This window comes from Perognathus longimembris, chromosome 14 (genome assembly GCF_023159225.1).
Source record: "Perognathus longimembris pacificus isolate PPM17 chromosome 14, ASM2315922v1, whole genome shotgun sequence".
NCBI classification, from domain to species: Eukaryota; Metazoa; Chordata; class Mammalia; order Rodentia; family Heteromyidae; genus Perognathus; species Perognathus longimembris.
Window position 1 is genome coordinate 38032871 of NC_063174.1, and position 18714 is coordinate 38051584.

General features: G+C 46.3%; 1 protein-coding gene across 3 annotated transcripts in view; it reads right to left on the bottom strand.

Annotated features, from left to right (window-relative positions):
- Positions 1-11263, bottom strand: part of Slc8a3 (solute carrier family 8 member A3) — a 140647-nt gene extending 129384 nt beyond the window's left edge. For all 3 annotated transcript variants that reach the window (XM_048362368.1, XM_048362367.1, XM_048362366.1), the window contains exon 1: positions 10997-11263. The gene's annotated coding sequence lies outside the window, so the exon portion shown is untranslated. The remainder of the gene's footprint in view (positions 1-10996) is intronic.
- Positions 11264-18714: the final 7451 nt, after the last annotated feature.

Consider the following 18714-nt stretch of genomic DNA (forward strand, 5'->3'; position numbering starts at 1 on the left):
GGCACCTGGCTCAATAGGGTAGAAAATTCTGTTGTTGTTATTGTTTTTACTAATCCATTGTGGGACTTGAACTCAGGGCCTGGGTGCTGTTCCTGAGCCTCTTTGTGCTCAAGGCTAGCATGTTACCCTTGAGGCACAATGCCATTTCTGGTTTTTGAGTGGTTCGTTGGAGATAAGAGTCTTATGGGAATGTTTCTGCCGGGGCTGGTTTCAAACCATGTCCTCAGTTCTCAGCCTCCTGAGTAGCTAGGATTACAGGTGTGAGCCACCAACACCTGGCTTCTCTCTGATTTTTTTTAATATCCTAAATTAGTGGCTAAGTTAGTGTCTAGCATATAGTAGATGTTCCTTACAGTTATTGAATGAGTGGATACATTGAATGAATATAAAAAAATAAAAGGGATCGTGTCCAGTGATTTCTCCCACCCTTGGCAGTATGCAAACGGAGACGACCATCTGTCAGGGAAGCTGTGAGCAAGGATCTTCAAGTGTGAGTAATCCGAACAAAATATAATCCTCCTTGAGGAGCACACATTGCACCAGAGAACAGTGACAGAAAGCTGAGTAATTAGAACCAAACAAGTATGAAAGCTGGAAGCACTTGCACTGTGCCAAGAGACTTTGAGGAAGGAAGGTTCAGCATGGCCCAGGATGACTGGGGAAGCTCTGTGAATGAGGTAACATTAGATGTAGGACTTAAAGAATGAATAGCAGTTTGTTGGGAGGAAGCTCATGTATCTCCAACAAAGTCAACAGGAGGCTTGTTTCTAGGAAGCATAGGAGCCTGAATAAGCAGTGTGTGTTTACAACAGGGCAAGCAAACTGGGTGCAGGACAGGGCACCTGAGAAACGCTAGAGATGACAAATTGCTGGTGGAAGGCCTTATAGGACTGGCCAAGGAACTCAGGCATGACCTAGAGGCAACAGGGAACAACAGAGCTGGCGGTTGTTTTTTCATCAGAGGAGGGATACGATCAATGTTTTTCTTCTGCATAGGCAACCTGCAGTGATGACAGTGTAGGAACTGGAAATAGTTGGAAAATCGGGGCCAACTGGTAGCAGGAAGACCAATTCCAGCTCTTCTAGCAGTGGGGCCTGAGGGGAAGAGAAGCTGAATGGAGTGGACAGCACTGCTGAGGAAAACATGCATTTCAGAGCTACCTACAATAGAGTTGATCGAAGATAGGGAACAATGGAAACAAGATGGTAATGGAGGAGGAATGAAGAGGCTTGGCAAAAACCAAACCACATAAGCACCTTCTTCACTACACTGGTTCTAGAAAGGTCTTCCTGATTCAGATAGATCCACACTCAAAGAAATGGAAGTGGAAGGAATCAACCCCAAACCATCCGACTGTAGTAAGACTTCTTGCAATGGCGAGACAAATGAGAGCAGAGAGAAAGGTGAATTCTCTAGGAAGACAACATGGGTCCCTGAAATGGAGCCAAGGCTCCAGGATGAGACTTCAGTCTAATCAAGGTAAGAGACAGTTGTGGTTTCACAGGCTGGGATAAGCTCTGGAGGGGCTCTGATGTGGCAGCCTGTCCCCAGCCTGGATAAACACACAGAGGGGCCCAAGGTCAAAATCTGAATGTGTGGGGACTTATAAACACTTGACTAAGAGCATCAGAAAAGGGGAAACAACACAAGAGGGGTGGGGAGGGGAGGATCTGGGGATGGAGCTGAACGTCGCCTGCCAGTCTCAAATGACAGTGCAGCTCACACAGAAGCAATGGAACCCTGAGAACACATGACTCCTCAGAAAGGGTGCAGGATAGGATGGATGGCATTTTTTTTCTTCAATTTTTGAAAAGCCCCAATATATTGAGGTCAACTCAAAACCTAGGATGACTATAAGAAAGCCTTATTCTGCTCATTGATTCATGAGGGTGGGGGAGAAGGAGAGGATAAAATATTTGCCAGACACTTCCAATGTGCCCATAGAGTTGTAAGTTCTTTGAAGATTGTGTGTCTGCATGGATGTGTGCTCCAATTTATTGAATGCTAAATATGTGTCACCTTGGGTTGCAGCAACTGGGGAGTCAACATTCCATCTCCTGCCTGGACTATTGCAACAGCTACCAGTCTTTCTCCACCTACTGAAGTCTCCAGACAAATCAGACTGGCCACCAGGCTTTGCATCTCCTCTTTTCCTGAAAGACACCCCCACACACACTACCTTCTAATTTCTCACTCGCTGATCTATATCTCCTCTCACTCTGTTTTTGCTCCATCCATCCTGCATTCCAGCAATGATAAAGTTCTCTGGTTCCTGGAATAGACCAAGCATAAATCTATCTTAGGGCTTTTGCATTCCTAGTCCTTCTGCTTAGACCATCCTCACCCCCACAAATCCACAGAAGTCACATTTTCATTTCTGGAGGGGCTTTTCCTGTCTCCCTATCCTTCAGTATTCTCTGCTGCATCACTTTTCATTATCCTTCTGTGTGAGAGATGGTGCTGGGGCTTGAACTCGGAGCCTGGGCATTGTCCCTTAGCTTTTTCACTCAAGGCTAGTGCTCTACCTATCTCTTGAGCTACAGCTGTATTTCCAACTTTCTTTTTTGGTGGTTGATTGAAGATAAGAATTTCACAGACTTCTCTACTCGGGGCTGGCTTCAAATCCAGATCCTCAGGTCTCAGCATGCTGAGTAGCTAGCACTACAGGTGGCAGCCAATGATATCTGGCACCTTTCAATGTCCTTATAGTATGCATCATTTACTAACATTACTATCACTTTTGTTTGTTTGTTTTCTCATTTATCAAGGAATATAAATTCCATGGTAGCAGGAAACATGACCTTCTGCAGGAAACATGACCTTCTGGGTCACCACAGTATTCTCAGTGACTCGACAAGAATAGTGGGTGTTCAGTAGATATTTGTTGAATGAATGACTAACTGCAGGACTAATTTTTGGAAAGATGCACATGTGAGAGGAGACTTCAAATTTCCTGAAAGCCTTGGAGTCAAGAAGTGGCTATAGCCAAGGTCCTCAGGGAACAAGTGGGTTTGTTCATTCAGAAGAATCAGTAAAACCACATAGCATTGGAGCAGAAGTGGTGAGTCTATTTGTCAGCCCAGGTCCTTCTATCAGCCCTTCCCCTCTCCTGGGCACCTTCTTTGTCCTCCAAGAGTATGCCATAGTGACAGCTAACATTGACATTGCATCATTCATCCAACAAAGATGAAGCGAGACTAGGTGCCAAGAGTTTACAAAGGCCTTCCTGACTCCCATGATCTCAGTTAATCCTTCTTGTAAGGATCATCATACAGATGAAGATAATTAATGCCAAGTTAATTAGTTAATTGCCACGAGTTTCTATGCCAATAAATACAGAGCCAGAAGCAAATGCTGCTCCTCTGGCTCCCAGAGATCTCCTTCCACCAGGCCTGAAGGAAGGGGCCAGGTAAGAAAGGACCAAAAGAAAACATCCCCTCCAAGGATGTTAGGGATGGAAGCCAAGAAGTCAGGGACCCAGAGAAGCCTGGGGCCAACATTATCCCTGTCCCTCAGAGACAACATCCTGGGTTCTATGTTGAGCTTATTCACCATCTCTCTGCTGAGCCACAGGGAGAAGCTAGTGATCAGCCTCTATTATGTAGATTTCCTTCAGACCATCCTCCAGGAAGCTGATTTATTTTTAATACAATTTAATTTATCTTGATTTTTTTAATGTTGAAATGTGGAATTAAATCAGATCATTGTTTGAAAGAAGAACAAACAAATGAAATCTGGTAAGCAGTCAGAGTCTTCTTTCTGAGACACAACTGGGGGAACTTCCCTCATATAATCAAGGCCAGCCATGCACGGTGGGGGGGAGGGGGGAGGGGAGGGAGGGGGGCTGGGGGGAGGGTGGTGCCCCCTTCACAAGAGGGAGCTACAAGCATTTTCCCAAACTCCCAGCAGATGAACCAGTTCTCTGCAGCTGTGCTTTCTCTCCACTCCCTTCATGATTCCCCTTGAAGCTGACTCCCCCACTAGCTCCCTCTGAGGGGCTTCAAGGCATAACTCAAGGTGATTGTTCCCATCTCACTAGAGAGTGAGATGTTGGCATGGTTGGGGATGCACAAAGCTTCTGGAAGGACCTTGAGCAATGTGAATGCACTGTAATTTCTATGCTCTATGTGACTCTAAATACACCTCTCCTGGGGGCTCTGGCAGGAATGATGGAGTTGCCAACAGCAGGACTGGAGCATTGAGGGGCGTAGAGCACAACTATTCAACCAGGAATGTCCCAGGATGTTGTAGGGAGCATTGAGGAAGGCCACTGGGGCACTCAGCGCAGCCCAGGGGCTGCTCAGACCCTGAGTTGCCTGACCAGTTGGCCTTTCGAGACTCAATGTGAAAATAGACACAGTAGAGGCTTCAAGTCGCAGCTGGAAGGTTCTACAGCATTTAAAGTGTTCTTAGCGAGAGGCAATCTTATAGGCTCTGGGGAGAAAAACTCACATAATACTGAATTATCAGGTCAGGGAAGATCTTAAAAGTCAACACATCTAAGCCAAACTCTTTTGATGTATGGAGTCCGAGGCTCCGCAACCAGCAATGCGTCTTGCCTGTGGGTTGTGAAAAGGGCTAAGAACTAGAGCAGAAGCTTCTTACCACAGATGCAAACGGCTTCTACTGCTCACAGTTGCCTGCTCCTGGCTTCATCTTTACCTCTGCCAATTGCCTCTTTTCTGGTAAATAGTGTAGGTCTTCTTTCTTAACCTGGTTGTTTCACCTGCTTTGTTAAAAGTGAGGCAAGTGGGTCATTGGTTTACAACTTTGCTTTTCTTTGGGTACCTACCTTGTTTCAGGCATCATTCAAAAAATAATGTCGGGGCTGGGGATATAGCCTAGTGGCAAGAGTGCCTGCCTCGGATACACGAGGCCCTAGGTTCGATTCCCCAGCACCACATATACAGAAAACGGCCAGAAGCGGCGCTGTGGCTCAAGTGGCAGAGTGCTAGCCTTGAGCGGGAAGAAGCCAGGGACAGTGCTCAGGCCCTGAGTCCAAGGCCCAGGACTGGCCAAAAAAAAATAAATAAATAATGTCAAGGGGCTGGAGATATGGCCTAGTGGCAAGAGTGCTTGCCTCGTATACATGAGGCCCTGGGTTCGATTCCCCAGCACCACATATACAGAAAATGGCCAGAAGTGGCGCTGTGGCTCAAGTGGCAGAGTGCTAGCCTTGAGCAAGAAGAAGCCAGGGACAGTGCTCAGGCCCTGAGTCTAAGCCCCAGGACTGGCCAAAAAAAATAATAATAATAATAATAATGTCAAGAAACTAGATAGTTTAGGAGCTAGGTAAGGTTAGAAGAGATGGGGGAGGGGAATCTATAGAAGAGGGTGACATTGATCTGGACATACTCATAGATTGGTATGTTGAATTAAAACCCCTTTGTGCGACTACATAAAAGCATTTTTAAAAATTAATTTTTAAAATAGAATGAATTTGGGACTGGGAAAGTGGCTTAGCAGTAGAGTGCTTGCCTAGCATGCACGAAGCCCTGGGTTCGATTCCTCAGAACCACATAAACAGAAAAAGCCAGAAGTGGCGCTATGGCTCAAGTGGCAGAGTGCTGGCCTTGAGAAAAAAGAAGCCAGGGACAGTGCCCAGGCCCTGAGTCCAAGGCCCAGGACTGGCAAAATAAAAAAAAATAATAATAATAGAACGACTTTTTAAAAGCATAAAGAACTCATGAAAAACAGATGCAACGTTATCTATATGTCAGGCAAGGAAGAGACCACTTTTCCCATGAAGATTCCTCAATAGGAAGAATTATTTTAATTGAACACTACAGCCTAGATATGGTTCTCAGGGAAAGGCAAACCACCAGCCAAGGCACAGAGGCAGAAGGGGCAAGTTCACTTAAGGTGACCATGTGACCAGACTTGAAGGTTACAAAGGGGTAGTGTATGAGTAGCTGAAAAAAGGTAGGTCCTTCAAAGACTGTTGTGTGGGAAAGTGACAAGCTAAGAAAGGGGTTCAGATGGGGAATCTTGTAACTATGATCAAAATGAATTGAAGGAGGGACAAGTTGAAATTGAAAAGCTGTTTTGCTCAGCATAACAATGACAAAGTAATTACTGGTATTATTATTATTCAAGAGGTTATAAAATCTACACTTAAGTAATATTAGAGAGAGAGAGAGAGAAGAGTGAAGTGGGCTTAAAAGCCATTAGGCAAGATTTGGGGACAAGGGGAAGGAATTAAAAGACAAATGTGGCTATCTTTTAACTGGTTTGAGCCAGGGATACTTGCTCAGTGAAAAATGGAGAGTTAAAAGGAACAGCTCTTGAGGAAGAAGGTAAAATTGGGCTAACAAAAATTTACCTTGAGGAATTGATGGGGCAGCCCATTGGAAATAACATACAAGTAGCTGGAAAGAAGAGCAAACATGGAAAGCTGGAGACTCAGAAATTTCTGCCCCAAAGTAAGACACAACCGTTAAGGGAGACTGTCATAGGACAATGGAGAGAGAGAAAACTGGGAAGGGGAGAATCTTAGAGTAGAAATGGAAGAGGAGCCATGACAAGAGTCTATGAGAACTGATAAGTTTGATGCCCAAGAAGCCACAAGAGGAAAGCTCCAAAGAGCTAAGGGAGTATCATCTGATGTGTGGTGAGGAGGGAGAGATGTCATTGTAAACTGGGGCATGGTAAGTCTTTGAGTAGAAGGTGAAGAAAAACGAGAAGCAAAGGGTTAAATGAGTCATAAGGAAATAGAGACTGGAAAAGCTTCAAGACCTCATGATGATAAACATATGATTACTCTAAAATTTCAAATTGAAGGTAAGGTGGGGAGAAAGGATGATGGAAAGGGGAAACTGAGTGAGTGATGGTGTTTTTAGGCTGGGCTTTGTGAAGGGATAGGATTCTGGGATGAAAGAGCAAGACCTCAGATAAGAACCAGAGTCTAGGCCATTTCTTTTTCTTTCTGAGATTAGTGAGAGGGAAATAGGTACAAAGGGAGCTTGCGGACCTACTCACACTGTCAGCTTCCTTCTCCAGGACTTTCAGGTTTGCTCCTCTTCAGGGCAGGATTCGTTTCTAGTCCCACTTCCTGATCCAGTCCCACGTGACCTGCATACAACCAGGGAAGCCCTCCCTGTGCATCTAAGCATCAAGACCATAAATGTCACTTGCTTTCTTCCAAATGTTATCTAAAATGAAAGAGAGCCGTTTTCTTAGCTGTAGCTCCATATATCATATCCAAATACCCTGGATTCTGGAAGTTATTCTCCATATAATTTTTAAGTCTATCTATATGCACTTGTGATTCTTCCTATTTAGATTTGTCTTTTAGTCTCTGCAGATTTACCTATAGACATAAAGACACCCTTCTTCCTCTTTCAGGCTCCTTCTGGAAGCTGTTCCTAGCCCTCAAACACCTGTCTGTCTCTAAGCTTTGGGAGTTGGGCCTTGCTATGCTCCTCAGTGGATCAGAAAAAAGTGTTTTATACCTCCTGGAACCTTTTCACCTTTCCTCTGTATTGCCCTGCCCATTCAAAGGGAAAACACAAACCAATCTCATTAAGAAAATTAGTGGAACTTCTGTCCTAGAAAGGGCATCTCAACTTTGGACACAACAACTGCTAAGACCACACACCGGGTTTTCTACAACAACCTCCTCCCTCTTTGCCTTCCTCTCTCTCACCCTATATTCCAGTGTCAGAGTACCATCTAAAAATGTGTATCTGACTCTTCATCTCAGGAGTTAAAGCCTTCCTAACCCCTCACTGAAACCTAGGGGAAATATTTTGATGGTATACAAGCCCTTCAAAGTTTGATTCTGTGACTTCTCCAGAAGTCCTTTACCTTTGACTCTCTATAAAGCTTTGGAAAGGTCCCTCTCCACCCTAGATCTTTGCATATGAATCCTGACACTGTCTTACCTTCCTTCTCTTCTTCTTCCTACCCTTCTCCAAGTGGACTCTGGCTCATCCTTCCTTCCTGGGCCTAGCTGTCCCTACAAGTCCTCTGCAAGGCCCCACGGAGGGAGATCCTCTTCCCAAATGCTTCCATTCACCTGCCATTTACCTGCTACTGGCAGAAATCACGTAATCCAAGCCGGGCACCGATGGCTCACATCTGTAATCCTAGTTACTAGGGAGGCTGAGATATGAGGATCAAGGTTCAAAGCCAGCCCAGACAGGAAAGTCTGTGAGACTCTTATCTCCAATTAACCACCAGAAAAATGGAAGTGGCGCTGTGGTTCAGAGTGATAGAGCACTAGCCTCGAGCTGAAGAGCTCAAGGACAGCGCCCGGGCCCAGAGTTCAAGCCCTATGACAAAAAAAAAAAAAAAAATTCACCAATATTGCCTATTCACTGGGTTAGTATGTCTATGAGAAAATGGATCATTCTATTTTGCTTGCCTCTACAACTGGCTTATGCCTGTCAGAGTAGGTGGCTCATGAATGCTCATCAGTAAATGGCTGGCTAATGAATAAATCAATGAAGTTCTTTCTCTTCTGGAGTCCAATACACTTATTCCCTAGATAAAACAACTAGGCTTAAGAGGAATTATTCCTCTTTTCTTATCAGCCTTGGTAGTTTGAAAGGCATCAAGTTGATGGCTTTCCCCCAAACCAAATTATGAGCAATAAGTGAACCGTGCTGGGGAGAGATGGTTTTTATGCCATAATCACTGCCCATGAACAATACCCATGACTGGGAGAAGCTGCCTTGCACACAAACAGGGAAGAGACGAAGAAAGTGAGCCAGGGTACCAGCCCACAGAGAGGCCCAGGGGAAGGCAATGATTTTCTACCAGGGTCAGTTGGATGGCATATATAATAACAGGGTCAGCCTGATAGACCTGTTCATTCATCCACCAGGTCTTGTCCAGGACCCAGAGGAGCCCAGAACACTGAGGAAGATGTAAGTGGTTCCTCCAATTCCATTTGTTAACCAGTGTTCCTCCAATTCCATTTGTTAACCAGCGTTCCTTGACTGCCTGTACTATGCTGGACCCTGTGAGTAAACACCAGCCATCTTTCCTCTCTTCATATCATCTAGACCTATGCCCAGCACTACTCAATCACAGAAATAAATAAATAAAACACACATCTTCAAATTCAAGATGACAGGTTCAGATGCCAAGTAGATGAAAGAAGAGGGTCTAGTCTCCAGAACAAGAGGGAAGCAGAGCACGTTAAGGATGTAGAGGAATCTGCGTGGATGGCCTTCTCAGTGGACATTAAGTTACAGCCATAACCTCTGCAACTGAGTCCAGTTCTATAAGTCCTATCTGTTCTCAAAGGAAAGGGAGAGAGTGGACTTGTAAGGAAGAAGTGGGGGGTAGATTGCAATGAGAGGATAGAGTTACCCCAAGTTCCAACCATCCACCATCCTCTTCTCCAGAATGGCAGTGCCTGATTCTGGGACAGTTTTCCCTCCCACTTGGATGCAGTTAGCCAGGCAGCACCCCCCTACCCCCCCCCAAAAAAAAAGAAGAAAAAGAAAAAGGAGGAGGAGGCGGAAGGGAGGGAGGGAGGGAGGGAGGAGGAAGCCGGGCTGGCGGGAGGCCACGGCCCCATGCACAGTGAACTGATGCCCCTATTTCAGGAAGAGCATGGCGCAGCAGCTATATTTGAAAACCGAGGTAAACAAGATCTCAGCTCAAGTGGATGGAGCACAACAGCTGTGGAAGATTAATCACACGCGGCTGCTAGTCACCAGGTCGCCAGGGGCCCCTGAGGCTTCTCTTTCGGTGCCCCACCACCAGAAGGCCGGCTGTGCGGCTCTTGCGTACCCATACCCCCGTCCCCGGGGAGTTCCTGACCACCCAGGAGCGCGGCACCTGGCGCCCAGCTGCAGCCTGCGTGCCTGATAGATTGCCCACAGTTCCAGTCTTCCTGCATGGGAAGCTTGTGCAGGAAAGGTTTGCGGGGGGGGGGGAGGGGGAGGTGTTTTATTAATCGCCCGAAGAGAAAGGGAGAGAGGAGAGAAGGGGGGGGGGGGAGCGATGGGGGTAGCACGCGGGTAAATTTATGGCACTGCATTAAAGGCGTCTGTGCTACTGACACCACTTCACGCCCCCCCCCGTCTCCCTCCCCGGTTAAAAATAAAACACAATGAATAAAGACCCAAAACTGCTTTCTTTCCCGGAGCAAATCGCTTTCATCATCTCCTCCCGCGGCTCCGGTCCTCGGGGCAGGTCAGCCAGGGCCTGCGGGAGCAGCTCTGGACTCTAAATGAGGGCCGGAGGCTGTGCGCGTGCTCGCGCGTGTGCGGGCGCGCGCGTCGGGATGGGAGAGGGGCTCCGTTCCGCCCTTGGCTTTTCTCCACCCGGCCCCGGGATCGCCCAGCCCCGGGTCTGGGGAGCGCCTGGCCCGGAGAAGCCCTCCCTCCCGTCCGCCCCGCGGCGGCGGGCGGCTGGAGCGGGCGCTGGGGCGGCAGCTCCGGGTCCCGCTCGGGTTGGGTCTACCAGGTGGAGGCGCGCGCGTGCGTGCGTGCGTGTGTGTGTGTGTGTGCACGCGGGCGCGCGCCCCAAGCACACCGCGCTCCCCTCCTCGCCCCCAGCCCGATTGTGGTTCTCATTCCCAGAAACATAGCACGCCCCGGCACGGACCGCGCGCGCACACACACACACACACACACACTCACACACACACACACACACACGTCACCCCCAAAGAGCAGAGCGACCGCCACTAACAAACAGTGAGGAGGAGCCCGGGCAGGACCGGGCTCACATCCCCGGGCAGCTGCCCCAGCACCCCCAGCATCCCCCGGGGACATCCCGCCAGACCTCTCCCCCAACACCGCAGACACGACGTACACTTTTCCGGGGCTCCCTCCCCCACTTCTCCTGCCTCTAAACCCTCAAGAACGCGGTGCACGCGAACGATCTCGAGAAGCAACTTATTACCACAATTGTTCACCGCCAGGGACCCTCCTGGGGGGTGTTGGGGGGGGGCATCCTAAGCCCCCCAATCTCTATTTCCCCAGCCCCAGCCGCCCGCCGAGGGGGGAAGGGCACGAGGCTCCCCCAGCTACTCACCGATTCCTCTCGGCCTCCCCGAGCCCCAGTGGGCAAGAGACGGGGGGTGAGTGAGGACTGTGTGCGAAGCCCCGGCCGCCAGGAGCCTCAGCGGCCGCAGCGGCTCATCGCCCCCGCGGGCTGCCGGCCGGCCGAAGCCGGGTCCGGAGCATGTCAGTGCGCCGCCACCGCTGCCTCCCGCCAGCCGGCCGCGGCCCGTGGGCTCCCCGAGGTCAGGGGGCTGCGGGGCGGCGCATCTGGAGCGCGATCTGGGCAGGAGGGGGTTTGGGGGAGCAAAGGAGAAGGGGCCCGGGGAGGGTCGGGGAGAGGGCCCGCCGCGCCGAGGCAGGGACGGGGAAATCCCGAGCCGGAGCGCGGGCTCCAGGTACCCCCGGAGAGGCCCGGAGTCCCGGGCGCCGCCGGCTGGGGGCGGGGGGGGGGGATCCCTGCCGGGAGGGGCTGGAAGGCAAAGCGCCCGGCGCGCCCTGGCAGCTCCCAGGGACCCCGGCAGGGGCTCGCAGTCGTGTCGCCCGGGCTTTCCCGGGGCCTCGCACGCCGTCACCGCGGGAGACGTCTCGGCCTCGCCGCGCGCAGAGGGGACGCGCGGAGGGGCTGGTTTCTGGGCGAGCCGAGAGCTTTGCCGGTTAAGCTGCCGCAAGAAGCCAAATCAAAAAGCCAATCTCCAAGCCTCCAACCCCAGCGTCACCCTATCAGCGGGGAGAGGCAGCCGCACCGAATGACAAGCCGCGCACATTCAGCCTGGCGCGCCAAGGGGACACTTGGCAGCCCAGCTTTCCGGCCAGCGGCGGGGACGTCAAGCCTGCACCTCGCGTCCCGAGAACCCCGGAACACCCAATTCGGCCCGGACCCCCACCCCGCCGTCCCCCTACCCAGCCGATGGCGCCTCCCGGCGGGCAGCGATGCGGGGACGGCGGCGCGTTCTGACCTGGATTCCCCGGAGTTGGGAGCTCCAGGCAGCAGGCGGGCGCGCGGCACCGGCTTTCCCCTTGTCCTCGGGAGACGCCGCCTGCAATTCCGAAATTAAGTCTCCACCAAACACATCTGTGGTTTTTTAAATATAGCAGGGAAACGACTACCCAGGCGGGGTCCACCCAGGCCTAGGGGAGGAGTTGAGGGGGAGATGGAGGTTGATCGGGGAGGGAAAATAAAACTCTTTTTTTTTTTTCCTCTCCAGTTTTCCCCCCTTCTCTTGATGCAGAACTTAGCCTGTCATTTTCTCAACCAAGTCAAACAACAGCTTATGAGAGAGACGCTTGGGTGAATGTTGGTATGTTGGCTTTGGGGTTGGTTTTTTTTTTTTTTTTTAAGGCTAAAAATAAAAAGGGGCTGTCTCCCAAATTGTTGCTTGTTCTGGGCCTGGAGGCTTGGAGGAAAGATGGTCCTTTGATGGTGGGCAAAACTAGGGTTTGGGGCTTGGCTCAAGCAAACTGTGCACACATAGTCTTAAATCAAATGTCTGTAATTTCTAGATATATTTGTCAGGCGTGGTCCTGGAGGCTGGGAGGGTGGGCAGGCCTCCTCTGAGGAGGTTTGGTGTCCTGAGTTTCTAGGTGGCCTGGGGCCTGGTGAAGAAGGGAGGGCCGAGGTCCGCTCTTGCAAGCTTGTGCTCTCTGGAGCCAAGTGCAAAAGGGCTATCCCAGGAGCACAATGCTTAGCAACCATCCACATCTCCTTAATAAAGGACAAGACTGGTGCTGGCAAACTTGGCTGTGTTATTGCGTGTTATCCTCCTAAAACTGTGTGACCTAGGTACAAATGTCCATTTGCTATTGGTTGAGGAAATGGAGCCTTAGAGAGGCTCAATGATCATGTCCAGGCCACATGCAGCAGATGGAACCATCCTGAGTTGTGTTGTCACACAAAAGTATAATAGCACAGCAGTGTGTACTCTTCAACAAGCGGTGGCCCAAAAGTGGTGCAGTAGGTGCAGAGCTAGGGAGCATCCGAGCTCAGGATGAAGTAAGTTCTTGTCTCACCCTTTTTCTCAATGTCCTTTTGACAAGACATGGGGTGGTTTGGCCCTGAGTTTGGGTCTTGGATGTGCTCAGTTAGGAGTGCTTTCAACCCCCTCATACACTATGGGTCTTGGATTCAATTCAATTTGACCTGAGACTCTGTCTTTGTAAGGTTTCCATAATTTCTGAGGCTGTAGGATTTCAGCACATATCAACATTGGGATTTACCTTGCATCCTTCTTATGGAAGACCACAGTACTGCTGACTAGACTATGGTCAAGACCAAGAAATATTGGTGAGTGTACAAGTTGGTGTATATTTTTGGGAGAGTAAGTTTTGAAAACTATATCAAATTCCTTTTGCAGGGGGAAGCCAGTCCCTGTGATTCCATAATTTTATTGGAAGACATGTTTTCTATGGCACTAATTAAATGTGTAACTATTTAGTTCCATATGTTATACAGCTATATGCATGATATTTTCTTACAAGGATATTCATGGCAATATTTATACTGGTAAAAATGGAAACATTTGAATTTTTCATCAGAGACCATTGGTGGAAAAAATTGTACCCTATTGACACAATGGTATATTTATTCTGCTGCTATATAAGATGTGGATGTAGCATTCTATGTATTGACATGGAAAGATTTTCATGATATATTATAGAGAGACAAAGAGGGAGAGAAAGTAAATAAATTATACAACTTGTGAGTGAGGATGGGAGGGAAAAACTGGGAGAGAGCAAGGGAAGGGGTGACATTATACAAAAAGAAATGTACTCTTTACCTGATTTTTGTAACTGTAACCCCTCTGTACATCACCTCTTTGATAATAATTTGATTTTTTTAAGAAAGAGAAGAGAAAGGAACAGACAGACATAGAACGTAGGTAGGAGCGGGATGTGTGTGTGTGTGTGTGTGTGTGTGTGTGTGTGTGTGTGTGTGTGTTGGTGCTTAAGGAAGTGTTCTCAAAAGAGACCATGAATTAATTCTCTTTGTCTCTCTCACTTCCTGGCCCTGAGCAGACTAGTTTTTCTCTGCCATGTGCTCTTGCCACTATGGATCCTGAAACAGACCCAAAGCAATCACAACCAACTATGGACTGGAAACTCCCAAACTGTGAAGCAAAATAAACCTTTCTCTTGCTAAGTTGTTGGTCTCGGATATTTGTCTACAGCCTGAATTTTGACCAAAGTACTTAAAAGTAGAGCAAGCAAAATGGAGATATAGGATATGTTCATCTCCTCTGAAGTTCCCTCTAGTTCCTTTGTACCCTTTTCTCGCTATAAATTAGGTTTGTTTGTTCCAGAGTTTTCTTTCCATTGCATAGATACATAGATAGATAGATATAGAAAGATAGTTATAAATACCGATAAACATGATATATGGACAGTCCTCAGACACAATGGCCAAAACAGTATGAATCAGGTCAGTTTTGGCAAAACCAGACAAGAGCCAGAGCTTCGTCTCATCAGCTGTGACAGGACATTTCTGAGTAGAAAGGTACAAGAGGAAGGGAAGGCCAAAGTGTGTTCTAGGCAAAGCTGACTTGTGTGAGTACTCTGAGTTCTAGTTAGGCTAAGATAACAAAGCCCAGCTCCACACACAGCCCCAATGCCTTCATTTCAAATGTTTAAATTGAAATAATAATAATAACAATCCTTGCTTCTCTCCCACTCAAGTCCTACGGCAACTTTCATGTGGCCAATGAAGTTGCAGACTCTTCATACTCTGGGCAATCTCACTTTCCCACCTTCTAATTGTGACATGGAAACAGGGTTGGAATTTGTATTTGATGGCCATTTTCCTTCCACTTCTGCCATTGTTTGCTCATTTATTTTTAGCTGTGCTAGATAGAACCCAGGGGGTTTTTACAGGAAAGCAAGCCAGCTTTTTATCATCAGCATTGAGAGCAAGAGCCACAAACCTCCTGTTCAAGTTAAGAAGAAACTGAGGGCTAGAGAAACTAGGAGATGCAACCTAGTAACAGAGCTTAGCAGAGAAAAGAAAGATGGGAATATGCTATGGGGCTGAACTGTGTTTCCAAAATTCACATGTTGAAGCCATAACCCCCAGTACCTTAGAATCTGACTCAATTTGGAAATAGGGTAATATCAAGATAAAATGGAGTGGTTAAGCAGACCTAGACCCGTGTGACTGGTGCCTATAAAAAGAGTTGGGATTTAGATAAAGGAATGATTTTGTATGCACACAAGAAGGCAGGCCATCTACAAGCTAAAGAGAAACCAGAGACCTAACTTCCTTACTTTCTTTATAAAACATTTTTTGGTTGTTTGTTTCTCAACAGTGTCTCTACATAGCCTAAGCTGGCCTCAAATTCACAATCCTCCTACCACATGCCTGGGATTACAGGTATGCACCACCACACCTATACTGACATCTTGATCCTGAACTGCCAGTCTCCAGGACTGTGAGAAAATAAACAAGTGAAGACCACTTGGTGGTATTTTGTTAGAGCACTCTGTGTTAGACAGCTTTAACAACAACAACAAAAAAAAAAACAGGGACAACTCAGTAAAGAGAAAATTTTATTTTATAATAGTTTCAGAGGCTTCAATGAAAGGTTGGTTGGCGCTGTTGCTTTGGGCTTGCAGTAACACAATCATAGTAAAAGCATATGGTAGCTGTTTACCTCATGGTGGCCAGAAAAAAGAGGGAGAGAGGGAGATGAAAAGAGGAGAAGAGAGGGAGAAGCAGAGAGGAAGAGGGAGAGGGGGAGAGAGGGAGAAGGAGAGGGAGAGGGGGAGAGAGGGAGAGGGAGAGGGAGGGAGAGGGAGAGAGAGGGGGTCAGGGAGAGGGACAGGGAGGGAGAGGGAGAGGGAAAGAGAGGGAGGGAGGGAGAGAGAGAGGGAGAGGGGGGAGGGAGGAAGAGAGAGAGAGAGAGTCCAAGGGGCTGGGGCCCAAATCCCCCTTCATGGACATGCTTCCAGTGACCTACCTTTCTCCACTAGGCGCTGCCCCTTTACTTCCTTCCACTAGGCCCCATCTCTTAACAGTTCTACCATCTCCCAGTAGCCACAAGCACCAAGCCCTTAAGACATAGGCCATTGTAGCAGACTAACACAGAATCCAAGTCCTCTGGCTGATTTTGTGAGACTTCCTTGTAGAATGCCCTTCTCTGGATGCTGATCAGCCTGCCATGCAACACATTGCATGAATAATAGGAAAGAGCCACAGGGCTCTTTGACAGTATCCCATTGTCCCATTGCTAATCATCACCCCCCAGAGCCCCCAGCCTACTGCTTCTCCAAAAGTAGGGCCTTGGGCACTGCCCAAGGAGAAAACTTGTTTGCTCCAACTATCATTGTCTCTCCTCAGAGGCAGCCTGAAAATCAGTGTTCCACAGCAGTTGGACTGTGTGACAGAAGTTAAAGAGAGGCAAGAGAAATCAGCTTGAAACTTCTAGTAAGTTCTAGAAAGGCTCTCTAGAGGAGATAAGAGGCTAATAAGCACCATATGTTATTATTATTTACTATACTCTCCACATTGTACAATAAAACCCAGAATATAACCTTTCTATCTAACTGAAACTGTGTAACTTTCCATTCTGCCCTTCCTTGATATCTAAATTGTTTCCATTTTTAAACATCATTTCCCACCATACCACTGTGCACATTTGTACACGTCATTTAGTGCACTTATGTACCAAGTTCCCTTGGGTTACACCTAGAAATAGAACTGCTGGCTTACAGTGTATATGAGCATGTATCATTAATTGATGATGACAGTTTTCAGTTGTTTGTACCTATGTACTACACTCCCTCTTTCCAATCTCTCTCTTTTTTTTTTTTTAACCACATTCTGGTCATTATCTGTCTACTTAATTTGTAGCCATCCTAGTGTGTGTGTATTTAACTTGAATTTGTGGTTTGAATTTGTATTTTCTTAATGATTATTGAAGTGGAAAGCTTTCCATACATATATTGGCTTTTAAATATTCTCTTTTGTTAAGTGTCTGTTCAAATCTGTGGCTTAATTTCCTGTGATTGTTATCTGTCTTTCTCTTATTGGTGTGTGTGGGTTCTTTATGTATTCTGGATGAGCTTTCTTCTTTTGTTTTGATTGCCATGCTGGGGACCAAATTCAGGCCCTTGTGCACACTAGGCAAGCACTCTACAACTGAGCTACATCTCCAGCCCTCTGCATGAGTCTTCTGCCATGAGATGCATTGCTAATATCTTCTCCCTGTTCAATCCACTTCTCATAGTCTTCAGCTTGCTTTTTCATCCACATTGTGTCTTTTGATGAACAAATTTTCTTTCTTTTAATATTGTCCATTTATTATAATTTTTTACCTTAAGTACTTTGTAGTTCCTATTCCTTTGTCTATCCAAGGTCATGAAGATATTTTTTCTTATTAGCTTTGAGAATGGCTACAATTTTTATCTAAAATTCTCCTGCAGTGACTTTTTATGTTTAAAGTGAAATGGAATTAGAATTTTGTCTTGTTTTTCATATGAATATTCAAATAATTGAAAAATTATCAAATATATTGAAAAGAAGTATCACCTGTAATGTTGCCTTTGATAGATACAATGTATGTGTATTTTTTGTGTGTGTGGATGTTTCTCTACTCTGATTTATTGGTTCATTTCTCTACTTTTGTATCCATATCATAATGGGTTCATTATTAAAACATATTTTTTAAATCTTCATATCTAATAGTATATCTTTCCTTGTTTCTTCTCATGAGAATCTTGGTTATTTTTAGCCTTTTGCAATTACACATAGATTTTAGAATTTAGTCAGACTTCAGAAAGCTGCCTGCTGGGAATTTAATTAAGATTGCATTGGATTTATAGTTCAATTTGGAGAGAATTGACATCTTTACAACAGTAAGTCTTCTGATCTATGAACATAGAATATCTGTTTGTTTATATCTTTCAATTCCCCCCAGTGGTGTCTTAAAAATCTAAATATGCAGATTGCACATATTTCCTTAGATTTATTCCTAGTTTTGTGGTGCCATATAAAATAATAATTCTTTTTTGTTCTGGTTAAACAAAATTTCATATTGTATTTTATGGTAAAAAATAAACTTGACCTTCTTATACTGCTTTTGTGTATGGTGACCTTGTTAATTTCAGTTTCACTCTAGAAGACTTTATTCTAGTTGTTTGTTTTATGGTATTTTTTTCTCTCAGGTGTAACTGTGCTTACAAATTTCTTCCTTTTAAGTCCTTAATTTTTACAGAGTTCAAGTCGAAATCTCTTTCTTTCTTGATCTCTGTGGAAATGACCTCCATATTTTCCCATTAATTATGATGCTAGCTATACATTCCTTATAGAATTCTTTAAAGTGGTTCCTATCTCTTCTCAGAGTTTTTAAATTTTTTTCTTTTAAACCATAAACATGAGATGAAGGTTATCATATGCTTTTTTGCATCTACTGAGATGACCTTATGAAATTTCTCCTTCATGTATTAATAAAGGAAACTACAAGGTCTTGTTTTATAAGGTTAAAATTTTCTATATTCCTGGCATAAAGTCATAATGTTTGTGTCCTATTGTTCTTTTATGTGCATCAATGAATTTTGCTTCCTTAGAATTTGTTAAGGATTTCTGTGTCTACATTCATGACACAGATTGGCCCATGCATTTCTATACTTACAATGCCCTTGTCAAACTTTTTTTTTTTTTTTTTTTTGCCAGTCCTGGGCTTGGAGTCAGGGCCTGAGCACTGTCCCTGGCTTCTTTTCGCTCAAGGCTAGCACTCTACCACTTGAGCCACAGCACCACTT